The 17,577-nt window shown below is 35.1% G+C and overlaps 1 long non-coding RNA gene across 2 annotated transcripts in view; it reads left to right on the forward strand.

The window, feature by feature from the left end:
- LOC106782668 (uncharacterized) overlaps positions 1–5,288 on the forward strand; it is a 192,355-nt gene extending 187,067 nt beyond the window's left edge. For both annotated transcript variants that reach the window (XR_011433194.1, XR_001379928.3), the window contains exon 4: positions 4,000–5,288. This is a non-coding gene — a long non-coding RNA (uncharacterized lncRNA). The remainder of the gene's footprint in view (positions 1–3,999) is intronic.
- The last annotated feature ends 12,289 nt before the right edge of the window (positions 5,289–17,577 follow it).

The following is a 17,577-nucleotide window of genomic DNA, read 5'->3' on the forward strand; positions in this document are numbered from 1 at the left end:
TGTGGGGGGTGTGTGTGTATATATATACACATCCCATTGTGTGTGTGTGGTATATATATATACCACATTTTCTTTATCTACTCATTCATCTATGGACATTTAGGTTGCTTCCATATCATGGCTATTGTGATTACTGCTGCAATGAATATGGGAGTGTAGATATCTCTTCAAGATACTGATTTCAATTGCTTTGGGTATACACCCAGACGTGGCATTGCTGGATCACCTGATAGTTGCTGGATCCTTGGTAGTTCTATTTTTAAATTTTTGAGGAAACGCTATACTGTTTTCCATAGCGGCTATACCAGTTAACATTCTCACCAATACTGTACCAGTGTTCTCTTTTCTTCATGTCATTGCCAACACTTATCATTTTTTTTAATAATAAGAATCCTAACTGGTGTAAGGTGATATCTCATTGTGATTTGCATTTCCCTGATGATTAGTAATGTTGAGCACCTTTTTATATACCTGTTAGCCATTTGTATGTCTTTGAAGAAATGTCTATTCGGTTCCTTTGCCCATTTTTAAAGACGGTTATTTGAGTTTTTGCTATTGAGTTGTAGGTGTTCCTTATATATTTTGGAAATTAACCCCGTATCAGATAGATAGTTTGCCTATATTTTCTCCTATTATGTAGGTGGCTTTTTCATTCTGTTGATTGTTTACTTTGTTGTGCTTTTTAGTTTGATGTAATCCTACTTGTCTATATTTTGCCTTTGTTGGCTGTGTTTTTGGTGTCACATCCATTAAATCATTGACAAGGCTAATGTCAAAAAACCTTTTCTTTATGTTTTCGTCTTGGAGTTTTATGGTTTCAGGTATATCTTTTAAGTCTTTAATTCAATTTGAATTGATTTTTGTATATAGTGTAAGATAAGAGTCCAAATTCATTCTTTTGCTTATGGATATCCAGTTTTCACAACACGGTTTATTGAAGACACTACCATTTCCCCCTGGTGTATTTTTGCTACCCTTGTGGAAGATTTGTTGGCTGCATACATGTAGCTTAATTTTGGGGCTTTGTGTGCTGTTCCATTGGTTTATATCTCTGTTTTTATGCCAATATGATACTGTTTTGATTATTGTATCTTTTTTTAGTTTATTACTAGATATTTTATTCTTTTAGTGCTATTCTAAATGGGATTATTTCTTTAATTTCCTTTTTAGATTTGTTGTTAGTTTATATAAATGCAACTTATTTTTGTATGTTCATTTGTACCCTGCAACTTTGCTGAATTTTTTTAAGCTTTGCTGAATTTATTAGTTCTAACAGGTTTTTTTGGTGTGGAATCTTTAGGGGTTTCTACATATAAAATTTTCATATGTACACAAAGCCAATTTTATTTTTTCCTTTCTGACTGGGATGCATTTTATTTTTTATTTTTTTGCCTAATTGCTCTGGCTAGGACTTCCAGTACCATGTTGAATAGAAGTGGCAAAAGTGGGCATCCTTGCCTTGTTCCAGATTTTAGAGGAGATGCTTTCAGTTTTTTTACTATTGAGTAAAAATAGCTCTTATTATATTGAGGTATATTCCCTCTATATTACCTTTGCTGAGAGTTTTTATTATGAATGAATGTTGTATTTTGTCAACTACTTTTGCTGCATCTATTGAGATGATCATATGATTTTTATCCTTCATTTTGTTAATGTGGAGTATCACATTGATTGACTTGCAGATATTGAACCATCCTTGCATCCCTGGAATAAACCCCACTTGATCATTATGTATGATCCATTTAATGTATTGTTGAATTCAGTTTGCTAATATTTTGTTGAGGATTTTCACAGCTATGTTCATCAGGTTATATTGGCTTGTAATTTTCTTATCTTGTAGTGTCCTTACCTTGGCTTTAGTATCAGGGTAACAAAAGTAATGATAATAGAACCTGGCACATAGTGAATATTAAATTAAAAGGTAAATATAATTATTATTATGACTATTATTGTCATTACTGCTGTTAGTAGCTGGTTAATCTCTTCCCAGTGACAGTCACCAACATGTAGACAAGGGAAAATGTTGGTCTGGAATCCATGTACACCAAAAATCAAAAACTCAATGGAATACTCACTCTCTATCTCTATTGAGATCCTTCGAAAGGTTATTGTCTACTTAAAAAAGAAATATGTGGTGAAATCCTTAAAACTATAAATAAATAAACTCACTGGATAATTTATTATTACTAGAAAAGGCCATCATGCATAAGTTCATGCTTTTAATGGCACATTCACATACTGATCAATGTTTCATTAAATCTCTTATATTTCAACACCATTTCTGAACTGTCAGTGGGCATTGACTGTGTAATCACTGGTGCAAAATGCTTCTTCACCAGAATTAACATGATTATGATAATAGCATCTTCAAAGGCTCGAGTAACACCTTCATCTCCACTGAGCTGAATGAGATACTGAATTATAGGACTTTATGCAAATACCATCAGAGATACATTTCTTAACCTCTAAGAATACTGATTCCTGTGTTTGTTTGGCAATGTGTAATGGTGGCTGAGTTAGTTAATTATCAGGGAAAAGTGCATACTGCAGTACCTTTTAACTTTACTAATGAGATGAGTTAACACAAAATGATATATCAGTGAGGATATCTTTTAATAGGATGAAAATATATTCTAAATTTTTACACCAAAATATTTAAATTGTAAATTTATGAAGCAAGATATAATATTGTTATCACAATGTGTATATACTTTCTTTAAGCTCTGTCTCCTCTTTAATGGAGTTTTGAAGGGTCCTATGTGAAGGGAACGGACGGTAAAGAAAAGACTTTACCTATTTGGAGTCACCTGACTTGATGATCACAATTTCCTCCTGTATACACTGTTTTTAAATGTATATTAAATATTTGTTGAATATGTATCATTATGTGTACAATGCTGTCCTAAAAGAAACATATATATATACCAGGGTTGGAGGTGACAGAGAAACCCAAAGGATGATGAAAAGTGATAGAGACTCCTGGAGAAGAGAAAGTCAGTGAAGATATGCCAGTCATTGGCAGAACATGAGATTAACCTTCTGTGAGGAACCAACCTGTTCCACTAGTGTTAAAATATAGAATTATTTTAAATATTTAGGATTGTTGCAGATGTACCTGTGTCTGCGGACAGGAGAGAAAACTGGGTGAAGAGAATGTTTTTAAATCCTGTGAGAGAAACTTTAATGGTAGATACTCAAGACCACAACCAATATATTTTTGAAAATAAGAAAATGTAAATGGACATATTTATGAACAATAATACCAACAAAATATCATAGCCAGTAGGTATGCCTTTCTTTCTTGTGAATAAACTGTAGAGACCAAGCTGCTTATTGTGTGGCCCAGGTCAGTAGCTAAGTTTGCGTGTGGCTTAATGACTCATAGAGCTGAAAGTCAACCAGTCTACTGAAGATTTCTTCTTCTACGTGTTACCTCAAGGAGGCTGAAACTTATCCCAATACATTTATTGATCAGTTGAATGCCTTCATTCATTTGTCATTTATTTGGCTATAGACTCATTCAGTAAATAAATGGAGTAAGGCAATAAGATCCAGTGGAATCAGCAAGGAGTGATTATATCATTCATTCTTCACATTTAGAGTGCATATCATATGCCAGGCACTGGGACTGTGATTGATAAGTTATGCTCCCTTCCCTTTAAGAAGATCACTGTCTAAGAGAGGACCGGTACACAAACACATATTTGAGAAATTGGGATGAGAACTACAGTAGACAGGCTTTTGCATAGTGCTGTGGAATTCCAGTGGAAGGAGGGACCTATATTTTTGTGAGACTCAGAAAAGACTTCAAAAAGAAAACAAAACTATGATATGTTTAGAGTGAAGGAACAGCATAGCAATGGCATAGAGACATAAGAAAATGTTGTTACAACTAAACAGTCCAATAAAAAAATGAATTTCTGGCAATAGAATATAAAGTCATCAAAATAACCAAATGAATATGAATATACTTTTTTTGTTTTGTTTTGTTTTGCTAAGGAAGATTCACCCTGAGCTAAATTGCCGATGCTTCTCTCTTTGCCCGAGGAAGATTCACCCTGAGCGAAGATCTCTGCCAATGCTCCTCCATCTGGATGTAGATTGATGTCCCAGCACAGCCGCTGATGAGTGTTGTAAGTCCACGCCCAGGAACCGAACCCGGGCCGCTGAAGTAGAGTGCGCTGAAGTCAACAACTAGGCCAACTGGGCTGGCCCGTGAATATAGTTGCTTTTTAATGTCATTTTTTAATGAAATTATTTGGGTCATAATTAAATTTTCCAATTTATTGTCTACCATTTGACCTCGTATAAGAATGTGAAGACTTTTATTTGAAATACTACTATACTCACAGAAGACTGGTGAGGTGATTCTGTGTATGTTAAGAAAAACTCTATTCAGATAATTTTAGTGCTTTTCAGAACTTCTCTCCTCTCCTGAATTCTGATTTCTTCAAAAGCAGAAATGTACAGAGTCAATGATTTCTCTCTTATTTTTCGCATTTTTTTCCCCACTGCCCATCAGAGAAATGATAGATCATTATTGTGAAAGTATTTGATTCATGGCTAAGACCTTAGATAAATGAAAGTTTGTCAATATTCTTATGAATTTAGTGTATAATCTTAGCCCAATTCTACTCAGCTAGCTCTGTTCTCATCTATCTGTCAGGAGAACTGAAAACCTGAATTCAGGAGACGTTATCACTGACCATAGAGTGAAGAGGCGAAAACGAACAAAGGAACTTGTGTCATCACCAATCCACAGAATGACCTTGGGTTTATGGCCTCACCGTGCCAGACATCACATTAACCACTGGTAAAGGGAGGAAAAATAGCAGTAACAACTCTCACCGCTTATTTCATGGAGATGAAGGCAGAGTTAATGAGAAAATGTTAGTAAAACATTTTTAGCTCCTTTGTAGGAGGACTATATAAATATAGAGCAATATTATTAGTCATTTTAATGGGTTGGGAACTTTTACTGCTGGAGAAAGATACCCTGTTTGAATTATGCTGGTCTCACATTGCTGTATATGCTTTGCTTTACAACACGGCAAAGGTATTTTAAACCTCCAACTTTCTATTATCTCTGTATCTTGGGGGCGTGCAGTCTCAGCCAGCAGCTCTGTACTTAGTGTTCCAAAGGGAGAGAGTGATATTGAATGGCTTTGAATTCCATGGCTATGGGTGGCTGTGTTGAGAGATGGATTATTTATTATGTCTATGAACAATAGAAAATCACAATAAAAAGGCAAATGCTGAAGTAGAAAATATAACCTCTTGGTCAGGTCGGTGGCTGCCGCAATCCCAGGGCAAACATTTTTATTGTAATAACTCAGCAGTCCACGCCCCTTACTTTCTCGAGCAATAAAAGGCCAAGCAAATCATTACAGGTTCAACCAAAGAGCAAAGCTTTCAAGGATGACAACCCACTGTTCTGTTCATATAACTGCAAAGAGTTATGTTGGAGCCCTGAATAGTGAGGCAGTGTTATAAATTTCCCAGGGAACTAGATTTTACCCATCTGTTTCAAAAGTGAAACTTCAGGTCCAAGTTTGCGTGAATACATCCAGAGGGGCATACTTCACTTTTTCTCTGGCAAATATACCAATATGGGTAGTGCTGCTAAGAAAAAAAGTTTGTAGCAAGAAAATTTATTACTTTAAGGACTGCAACACACAGTACTAATAGGCAATATCCTTTGCAAGTCTTCCTGCTTGAATCACATTGGAAACACAACTAGCATAAAAACTACCCCCATTTCTCCTTTGCCTTTAAGTTTCTCAAGATTTGGCATTCAGGGGCCGGCCTGGTGGTACAGCGGTTAAATTCACACGTCCCGCTTCTCAGAGGCCCGGGGTTTGCATGTTCAGATCCCAGGAGTGGACATGGCCCCTCCTGGCAAAAAGCCATGCTGTGGTAGGCATCCCACGTATAAAGTAGAGGAAGATGGGCATGGATGTTAGCTCAGGGCCAGTCTTCCTCGTCAAGATAAATAAATAAATAAATACATAAATAAATGGAATCAACTCCTGGGTTTCTGTGTTCCTGCTTCCTCTTAAGAATGTCACTTAACAGTGGTGGTAGCCCTAAGACCCTTGTACAAGCCCCAGCCTCATCTAGATTCTCATGACTCTTTAGGAAACCTCAATTCTATTGCTTAGATTCTCTTCTTTCTCATGTTTCCCAAATCATCTTTTCTTTATCCTTCCCAGCAGATGATTTATAACATCTCAAATTTTGAGATATGAACTCCTCCAACTTCTCCTACTTCAAGTCCCAAATCTATATTCACTATTCTGATAATCAGGTGTGATACTGAAAATGGTCAACAACTCGGGAGGAACTGGCGCCAAACGCTCAGGACTAGAATGCATGATTCTGAGGCTTTCTGCTGGGGTTTCGTGTTGGGGGAGGGATGGACAATAGGTCGTGGCCGTGGAGAGAGCACGGAGGTATGAGCACTCAGAGCAGCAGTGGTATTTCAAACACAGGCCTGGCTGGACCAGGAGGTGTAGGATGAATGTCAGTCTTGTTGAATCCTTCCCCCTGTTGTAGAGAAAGACACTCTGCCCCCAAACACGCACATGCGCACTGTACGCCTCTGTGGAAGTCTCCATCTTTCTCTGGGTTTTCCTTAAGCGCTTTCTTCCATCTCCTCTGCGACCAAACTCTAACGGTCTGGCTGTAAACCTCTTATGTGTCCACCATCCTGAAAGTGGTGTTCACCCTATCTTCCCATTTACAAACATGTCATTTTTAACTTTCTTCAAAGAGCTATTCGCTTAACCCTGCATTGACTTTCAAGCCACATCAGTTTGGCTTCTGTTCTTACTTTTGTGAAGCAGCAGCTTTAGCTTGGCCATCAGTGGCCTCCCAACTGCTAGCATTCAGGCTTCCCTTTTCATCCCATCCTATCGGACACATTGGGAGCATTTGGCCTTGCCAACACTCTTCTTTCCTTGGTGTTTTCTCTTTTTTTGGTTTTTATGAGATGCTTTCTCAGACTTTACTTACTCTCAGAACATTATCTTCTAGTCTTCTTCCATGGCCGTCCTCTCTGCATCCATCCCTTAAATGTGGGTCTTCTGTAGAGGTATGTTCTCAACCGCGTTCTTTATGTTCTTTACTCGCATCCTAGCTTATGTTATTCAAGACTACAGCTTTGAATACTTGCCTACATTCTATTCTTACATAAATAAGCACACTTGTGCTGCACAAATGCGCACACACATTATACAACTTGTGGCTTACGGTAGTTTGTGAGTCTAGTCGTGATTTATTATTATTATTATTATTTTATCTTATCTTGGGTTTTATTGAGGTTTTGGGGCCTATGTGTTTAAAATTCTCATAAAATTTGGGAAGTGTTTGGCCATAATTTAAATTTTGTTTTCCGCCCCATGTCTCTTTCCTGTCTTTTGGGCATTTCAATTATCGTTCTATTGCAATATTGAAAATTATCCCATAGATTCCTGAGGGTCTTATCTTTCTTCATTTTTTTTTCATTTGTTCTTCATGTGGATAATTTCTATTCGTCTAACTTTGGATTCACTCTTTCCTCTTTTGCCATCTCCAGTCTGCTGTTGTGTCCTCTGGTGAGTTTTTTTTCATATCAGATATCATACTTTTTAATCTCTGGAATTTCCATTTCTCTTTCATAGTTTCTACTTTCCCATTGATATTCCCTATTTATTCATATTTACCATTTGTTCTTTATTATTTGAACATGTTTTCCTTTGATCATTTGAACTTATTTACATGTTTTAAAGTCTTGTCTGCTAAATCCAACAGCTGTGCCCACTTAAAGTCAGTTTTTATTGACTGTTTTTGTTCTCTAAATATTCCTGGCAATTTCCTGGTCTTTTTATATCTAGTATATATATATATATATATATCTAGTATATATATATATATGTATTTGTTGTTGTTGAGGAAGATTCATCCTGAGCTAACATCTGTTACCAATCTTCCTCTTTTTGTATGTGAGCTGCTGCCACAGCATGGCCACTGACAGACTAGTGATGTGGGTTGTGCCTGGGAACCAAACCTGGGCCACCAAAGCATGGCACACCAAACTTAACCACTAAGCCACTAGGGCTGGCACTTTATCTAATATTTTTTGTTTGAAAATTGAACATTGTAGACCATACATTGTAGCAACTCTGGATTCTGTTTTGTCTTTCGGAAACTTGTTGGTTTGGTTTTGTTTTGCTTTGTTTTAAAAATCAATTAACTTGTCTGGACATAAATTGCAAAATAGTGTGCAGCTGCTAATGTTTCATATGAGGCTTTTTCTTTTCTTCGTATGTGTGTGTGTCTCTTTTTTTTTCCCCCTAGCTTCCTGAGGTCTTCCATTCAGCTGTATTGTTTAGTGATTATCCAATTTCTCATGAAGAGGTTATATTGAAACATCACAAGCTTGAAAGGCTTCCACTCTGCCACCTGTGCATTGTTCAGGCTGAAGAATGTATTCAAAGATGTAGTGTATTCACAGGTCTTTCCAGGGTTTCGATTTTCCCTGTGCTCTCTAGCATCTCCTGCAGAAATGTTTACTTTAGAAGTTGTTCTATGATGAGCTTGTTGTCTCAGCTCTTTTATGTGTGTTTTCTATGCGAATGAGGCTTTCTTGTTTCTATAGTATCATCCTTAAATATGTGGTTGCTTTGTTGGTTACCCCAAACCGAGTCCACTATCCCCAGCTGGCAAACCTGTGAGTCTGCACTGCCTAAGTTGGGGAGAATGGGAATATCCATAGGAAAAAAATCGAAAACCCAAAACTGGTCTTTCTACTCGATACAGCAGCAGTTTTTCACAAGTAGATGCTTCTTATGTTGTTGTTGTCATTTGCTCCCTTTTCAATGCTCTGAAATGATTCCTTTTATTATTTTTGTCTATGTTTACTTAGATTTTACAGATTAGAACGCCTGACTTCTTCATGCTGCCCTTACAAAAAGTAGAGTCCAATTACTATTTTTAAATAAATATATTTAGTCTTCAGTTTTACGGAAAATTGTTTCAAGGTGCAAAAATGAATCACCTTACCATCTTAGAAGTCCTTAATGGCTAAAACTACCTCCCTTGATTATTATGACTAGCAAAATTATGTTACAAATGTGTTTATATTACAAACTTCAAAATATAAACAATATATAATTATTTGTTTTTCTAAATTACCTATTTTATGCTTAACTTATCTACTTGAAGAGTGCTTTTGCAGCACTGATTTCTCTCCAGTGAGCCACTTTGAGAATCCATGGCCTTATGAATTCACTCAGCACCCCGAAATGACCACTTCTAAGGAGTCTTCCCCTTCCTTCCTTTGGACATCTCTGCGACTCCTACATGCTTCAAACATGCCTGCTTCTGCTTTATCTAAATGTGCTCCTTTGAGCAAAGGACATCAACTCTTCTTTATGTTTCTAAGTTGTACTATAGTGCCCAAAGCAGAGAAGATATTAATTAAAAGATTTACTGACTAAGTGGATCATTATATGGTGTCAACTTTCACATCATCCAACTATAGGAGTTTAGTTTTAGTTTTTTCACTCATGTTACTAGTGCTCTACAACAAGATTCCAAATAGTATGTCCTAGTTCTGGGACAAGGTGATAAGAGATGTTAGGACATATGTCCCAATTTTTGGTTCAGGAAACAGGGTCGATTAATTATTACTAAGTACTGAAAAGAAAATTTTAAAATCGTAAGCTATTTAAGATTTTACAAGCTTAGGAATTCTCTAGTAGCATAATAGTAAAGACCTACTTCCTCTTTTATTATTATTTTCTATGTCTCATTTTACTTATACCTCAAAGAAGGATTTCTTATCTAATTAGGTCAAGGCAACATGTTGCCTTATCTGAGTGGAACTCACATAAGAATACTCATACGTATTTTTGGAAGAGGAAATAAATGTAATGGTTATCAGCATTGTATGTGATATTCTTGCCATAATCCAGTTGTTTTTTTCATCCCCCAACTTGTCACTGACTTGACATTACGTATCAGTTTTGTGTTATATTTTTTAGTAAAACAAAAATGGGAAGTCTTTGCAAGGCAGCAGTAAATTACTTTTTTAAAACTGCCTTTTGGCAATTAACTCCTCCTTGTATTAGCAAAGGCAGGTATTGATACATAAGTAAATTCCCATGTGTCTCCACTTTCAATATTGAAGCAATTTAAGAAGTTTTAGTTGTACTTTTCAGGCTAAATTCTCTGTAAACATGTCCCTATTAAGATCAATTGCAATGCCTTTCTCTTAAAAGATTTCCAAATATACAGCAGTAAATCATGCAGCTAGTTTTCCAATATTGCAGATCTGCATAGGAATTACAGTAAACAGTACATTGAAAGCAATTCTCTGAAACTCTGGAGAATAAAATCAATTCAGAGGACGGGCAATAATGAGCCACCCTGCAAAGCTCGGATTAGGAAGGATACTTTTGCTTGGGAACAGTATTTGACAGTTTTTTAGATTTATTTTTTATTGCGACATGGTTAAGAATTTTCTTCCCAAATATTAACTGCAATACAAGTGGACATGTTTCACATCAAAATGTAGCAGACAAATCAATGCCAATACGTATTTTCTCAACCTAGTTAGACAAAAAATACTTCTTTTAGGTATAAGTAAAGTGACAACATTTTCATTTGTGACTCTGAGCTCACACAAGTTCCTTTCAATAGGAATAATATTCAATTCCTGTTATTTTTCAAGTTTGGCATTAATAAACCACTAGAAATTGGCATGTATGAGACAGGAAACTTTTTTTGTTTCTTATACGTTAAGGCTAATTAATTAAAGACATTTCATCAGTTCAGGTTTTGGCCACTGCCTTAGCTCCACGCTACTCTCTTATGTTTTTCTTTTTAGTTTGTTTGATCAAAAAAATCATAAAAATTTAAAAACTGGAGGATAATGCTATTCAAAAAGTATGCACATGTTAACATCTTTTCCAACCCAAATTCCTTCAGGTGGTGCCAAAGAGAACATTCCAATTTAAATCAATGGTTTGGTGATTTGCCTAGAAAATCTATTTTATTTGTTAACAGTTCCCTACAATCTTTGGAGGCTGAAAAGAGAAGAAGCTTATTTATTTTTATTAAATAATCTCACAACTCACAATTATTCCATAATGCAAGATTACAGATTATTGCATATGCTTAGTTAATGAAAGAAAATTTCTGAACTTGTAAGATTTCACAGTGTTACGTCATTCAGAGTTATGTGCCTGCCTCATAGTCTAGCACATAAAACTGGTAGGACAAAATTTCACTGTTTTAAATAGAGGCTGATGAGAAAACTCGGACAAGTTAAAAAAAAAATTCCAATTGAGCAAAGGAAGTACACACTGGATCATCAAAATATGTTTGGTTTTTCTATCAATATCTTCTCATACTTCTTAAAGGGATAGATGTAAGAATTGTACATTAGCCAAACATTCTTCTTTTACCTCCTACTCTCTAGAAGTAAACAGATAGATGGATAGATACATAAACATATAGATTCTAAAATAAAATTTAACAAATATAATATAGCCAAGGATTCCAGTAGAAACACTTTTCCTCTCTTGAAGTTTGTATCATAAACAAAATCACCACAAAGCATAATCACCATTCCATGAAACCACAAGAGAATCCTTACACATGTGTGAGTGCCCTGCCTCTCTGTGTATCCAGTTTTGTTTTTGTTTTTCCTACGGTTTTACTTCTGCGACCACATTGCTGTCTCCAACTAATGTTTTAGCTGTTCAGAGCATCATTTCTGGAAACAGAGCAACATGCTTTTTTAGGCCATGAATAAAATATTTACTGAAAGGGGATATTTTCTGCTATGATAATTTTCCTGGCCAGACAGAGTCTAACAATAAACATTTGTTTTACTCATGATCCCCAGACCAGGAAGACGTCTGCCAAAACTGTGGTTGTGAAAAGCATTTCCTCAGAAAGGGATGAGGATATAACCATGGATTTGATTGCATACGCTAGTCTATAAAAGGTTTCAGAATCGCCAGCCATCAACCAAACTTTTCCTTCCTCCTATGTTTTCATGCCTTCCATTTAATAAACAAATGAACTTTTTGGGGAAAAGAGCAATAGAGGACTTTATCATACAATTCTTAGTTGTAAAATTGTTACTAATAAGTGCTTTTCAAGACTTACATCAATGTTAACACATATTTTGTTGTAACGAAGATGAAAAATAAAGGAAATTTCTGACTAAAGGGCTGGTAGAAGAGAGACCTAGTATTCTCTGGGTCCTTTTCTGCTTAAGAAGTTGCATGAATGGCACCACCTCTAACAAATTTGGACTCTTTGAGATGCATATATAAGAGAATTAAAAAAGTCATTTTTCCCTCTGCCTGCAACTTCTAATAATTATATTGCGCTTGCCTGGATCCTTATAATTGGTTATAGCCTTTGAGGCCCACTTGCTCTATTTTGGGTAGTCAGGTAGTAGACAGCCAGAGCACCTGGAAGGTCAAACACTTATATCAGAGATGGTCCCAGAATAATAGAATCTAAATCTCAAGGTCAGGAAGGACTTCTAGATCAAAATCCCATCTATTTCGTAGATCTCTGCTTCACTTTTCTGCCCTATCTTTGCTGCAATAATGGGTTGAATGTTTGCTGTCTCCTGTAGCATCCTTTTCCATCTTTGCATATCTCATCTTTGAATATCGTTCTATAAATTGAGTTGATATCTGTTAATGATGATGCCTCTCTTTATTGGTATCAATTCTGCTTCACGTGATAATACCGTATAAGGATAATCGCTTTTCCATACAATAGTCTTTCAAACATTTGAAGAAAACTACCACATTCCCGGTAAAGTCCTCCCATCTGCATGCTTAAAATTAGCCATCATTTCCACTTTGTCTCAATACTACATCTCATTCCTGGTTATTCTCTTTGACACTTGGTCCAATGTACCTCTTCAAATGTGGAGCCCAGATTTGAACACATTCTTCAGATTTAGCAAGGAATAAAATCGGAAACAATGTCTTTCCTATAATTAGGATTCAGATACTCTTTTATAAATGTCAGTTTATAATATTATTCAAGTCTTCTATTTCCATGTTGATTTTCTCAATAGTTCTCTTCATTATTGAAAGCGGAGTATTGAAGTCTTCAAATAATTTTAGTTGAGCTGTGTATTTCTTCCTTCAATTCTGACACTACTTAATAACATCACATTGGGGGTTAGGTTTTCAATCTATGAATTTTGAGGAGATATAAGCATTCAGTCCATAGTAGAAATCTTTGAAAAACTCCAACTAACACATATTTCACGGTGAAACTACGAATGCTTTCCCCCCGAGATTAGGAAAAAGAAAGATATCCACTCCTATTGTTTCTGTCTAACATTGTGCTATAGATTTTATGCAGGAAAATTAGGCAAAAATAAAAAAAGGAAAAAAGCCCCTAATTCGAATGAAAAATGTAAATCTATGTCTGTTTGCAGGTAATGTGATATGTACCTAGAAAATTCTAAAAACAACTACGACCACTGTTAAAGATGATAAACAAATTCAACCTTATAGGATAGAAATTGATATACAAAAATCAGTTGTATTTCTATATACTGTTAATGAAAAATCTAAGATAAAATTAGGAAAATAACTCCAATTACAATAACATTAAAAAAATAAAATACATAGGAATAAATTTAACTAAAGAAGTTCAAGACTTGTATACTGAAGGCTATGAAAACATTGTTGAAGGAAAATTAAAGATGATCTAAATAAAAAGAAATGTATGTGTGTTCAAGGATTGGAAGACTAAATACTGTATTGTTACTATGACAATACTACCCCAATTTATCTGCAGATTCAAACAACCCATCTCAAAATTCTAGCTTTTTTGGCCAGACATTGACAAGCTGATCCTAAAATGTATATAGAAATGCAAAGGACTCAGAATAGCAAATATGATCTTGAAAAAAATTGAAGGTGGAAGACTCATACTTCCCAATTGAAAACTTAACACAAAATTATCAAAATTTGAAAAAGTAGTCAAGACTGTTTGGTACTACCATATAGATAGATACATAGATCAATGGAATAGAATTGAGAGTCCAGAAATAAACCCACACATTAAAGCTCAATTATTTTCAACAGATGACAAACATTTCAAAGGGGAAAGAATGGTCTTTTCTATAAAAGTTGCTGGGACAACTGGATTTCTACATGCAGAAAATGAAGTTGGACTCCTATGTCATATCATATAAAAATAAACAAAGTGAGTCACAGGCTTAAACGTAAGTGCTAAAGTTATAAAATTCTTAGAAGAAAATATAGGTGTAAATCTTCATTATTTTGGTTAGGCATTGATTTCTTAGACAATAATGAAGCACAGGCAACTGAAGAAAAATTAGATGAATTGGACTTTATTAATTTAAAACTTTTGTGCCTCAGAGGATACTATCAAGAAAGTAAAAAGGTAACTGACATAATGGGAGAAAATATTTGCAAATCATATATCTGTGAAAGAGTAGTACCTAGAATATAAGAAGAAGAGTTATAAATCAAATACAAAAAGACAAACATCCCAATTTTAAAATGGGCAAAGGATTTAAGTAGACTAAAGTGTATCTAAAGCATATCTTAAGTATCTCTAAAGTAGATATACAAATGGGCAACAAGAATGTGAAAAGATGCTCAACATCACTATCATTGGAGAAAAGTAAATACAAGCCACATTGAGGCACTACTTCACTCCCATTAGGATGGCTGTAATTAAAGACACATAATATCATCTGTTGGAGAAGATGTAGAGAAATTGAAACCCTCATACATTGCTAGTGGGAATGTAAAATGGTGCAGCTCCTTCGGAAAACAGTCTGGTAGTTCCTCATGTGATTAAACAGAGTTATCATATTACCCAGAAATTCCACATACAGGTACATATCCAAGAAAACTGAAAGCATACATTTACACAAAAAATGTGTACATGCATGTCCATAGCAGCCTTTTTCATAATAGCCAAAAAATGAAAACAACTTGGGGCCGACCCAGTGACCTGGTGGATAAGTTTGGCATGCTTCGCTTCAGCAGCCCAGGTTCAGTTCTCAAGCGAGGACCTACACCACTTGTCAGTGGCCATGCTGTGGTGGCAACCCACATACAAAATAGAGGAAGATTGGCACAGATGTTAGCTCAGGGCAAATCTTTCTCAAGCAAAAAAAGAAAAAGAAAACAACTCATGTTTATCAACAGGGAAGTGGATAAACAAAATGTGGTATATTCATACTATATAATATTATTTTGTCATATGAGGTATTGATTTATACTCCAATTGACTGTATATTGATTATACAACACAAATGAACCTTATAAACAGTATTTTAATTTAATGGAGCCAAAGACAAAAGGCCACATGTTGTGTGATTCTACTTACATGAAATATCAAGAAGAGGAAGATCCAGAGACAGAAAGAAACAGAAGGACTAGTGGTTTCTATGGCCAGCAGTGAGGCAATTGCAGAGTGACTGCTAGTAGGTATGGCTTTTCTTTTTTCCATGATGAAAATGATCTGGAATTAGTAGTGATGTTTGCAGGAATATATGAAAAAGCACTAAATTATGCACTTTAAAAAGTTGAATTTTATGGTATATGAATCATATCTCCAAGCTGCTCTTGCTGATAGACCATTATTTGTGTGTATTTATGTATTTCCCCATGCCTTTACTAACAGAAAACTGTCAACAGTTGTGGAGGTCTTTCTTTCAGAAATATTTGTCTTGTAAATAGATGTTGTGAGATACTCTATGTAAAGAAAGCTTTTTTTCTTTCTTCTTCTTCTTCTTTTTTTTTATAATCCCTTGGCATTTCTTCAAAGTAGTTCCTTTAAGTTCCACATTAAGGAAATGCTGCTGGCCTCTAGTGTGCTCTGAAAATGCCCTTTTTAAAAAAAAAAAAAAAATAGTTTGTAATATAAAGTACAAAACATAGCAAAATAAGTGGAAACAAGTTTTATCAATGTCATGCATTTTTGTGAATTTTAGGGATGAAGTATTTAACGTAAGGAACAGTAAATTGGCAAGAAAGAGATGGACGTGTTAATAATCGTTGTAATGATTTAATTTTTTCTCCATACCTATTATAGTTATGTTTAATTTTGATAATGATACATCTCAGATGTTTGTGTCTGAATATTCTCCTGAGACTCTGTTAACATAAAATTTTCCAAGGTTCTGAGGACTGCTTTTTAAAATATATTTGCGTTTTAAATAGGTACTTGGATTTATTTTCTAATCAAATAATAGTGTACTTCACATGAAACTAGATTATATAAACACAGTGTGTCGGATGACAGTTTAATTAATCATGTAGTCTGAATGGGATTTGTCTCGGAGCAAGAAGATCAGCTGCTACTCCTTGAGATGTTCTGCACTCAAATGTAAAATTATATTTATTAATGAATGTTAACACATGAAAGCTTCTAAAATGTCCTCAGTTAAAAAGCTTCTTTAACTCCCAGAAATTTATTTCACATGGAAATTTTGTAAGCCAGGATGATGGTGGGACAAGGCCTAGAGAACATATCAGAATCTCTGCAAGGCTTGTTGTATAGCATTTTCAATATATCTCTTGTTTTCATAAAACCTACAAAATGTGACGTGCAAAAAGTCATGTCGTCAAATTAACTTATGTTGAAAATATTGTGAGGAAGTATGGGAAAAAGCATGAGTTGAGTATGTCAGAGCACTGTTAAAGGTCCTCACCATCCATGACTAGATTACCCAAACTGACTCCAAATATGATTCTTACCATCTTGTGCATTCTATATACCTCTGACAAGTTAATCTTCCTAGAATACTTACTTTTCAAGACCTTTAAAATCTTAAAATAATGATCACATTTAGCACTTATGTAACATTTTCCATATACATTATTTCATTTAATCTTCACAATAGCACTACAAAGCAGGCAGAACAGGTATTATTATACCTTTAACAAAGAAGAAAACCAAGACACAGAGGTATAAAGTTACTTATCAAGAATAGTTCAGCTACGAATAGGTTAAAGGTAACCTATTTGGTTACCATGGCAACACACGTCAGGCAGTCAGTAATCAAAAGAATGATGGATTAGCTACATTAACACCAGACAAAGCAGACTTCAGAGCAATGAACATCAAGAGGTATATTTTCTAATGATAAAAGAGTCAAGTCACCAAGAAGCCATGACAATCCTAAATGTGTATGCCTCTAACAACATAGCTTCAAAATACATAAAGCAAAACCTGTTAGAAATGAAATAAAAAATAGTCAAATCCATGATTATAGTAAAGAACTTCAACACTTCTGTCTCAGCAATTGGTAGAACAAGTAGAAACTTAGTGAAGGTACAGAAGACCTGAAGAGCGCTCCCAACATATTTGAGCTAATTGCATTTATAGAACATTCAATAAAATAGCAGAATAATAAACATTCTTTTCAAGTGCAATGACTTTTCAGTCATTCACCAAGATAGGCCATATTCTGGGCCGTAAAACAAGCCACATTAAATTTTTAAAAATTGAAATCAAACAAACCCTGCTTCCTGAACCTAGTAGAATTAAGCTAGAAATTGGAAG

The sequence above is a fragment of the Equus caballus genome, chromosome 27 (genome assembly GCF_041296265.1).
Source record: "Equus caballus isolate H_3958 breed thoroughbred chromosome 27, TB-T2T, whole genome shotgun sequence".
NCBI lineage: Eukaryota > Metazoa > Chordata > Mammalia > Perissodactyla > Equidae > Equus > Equus caballus.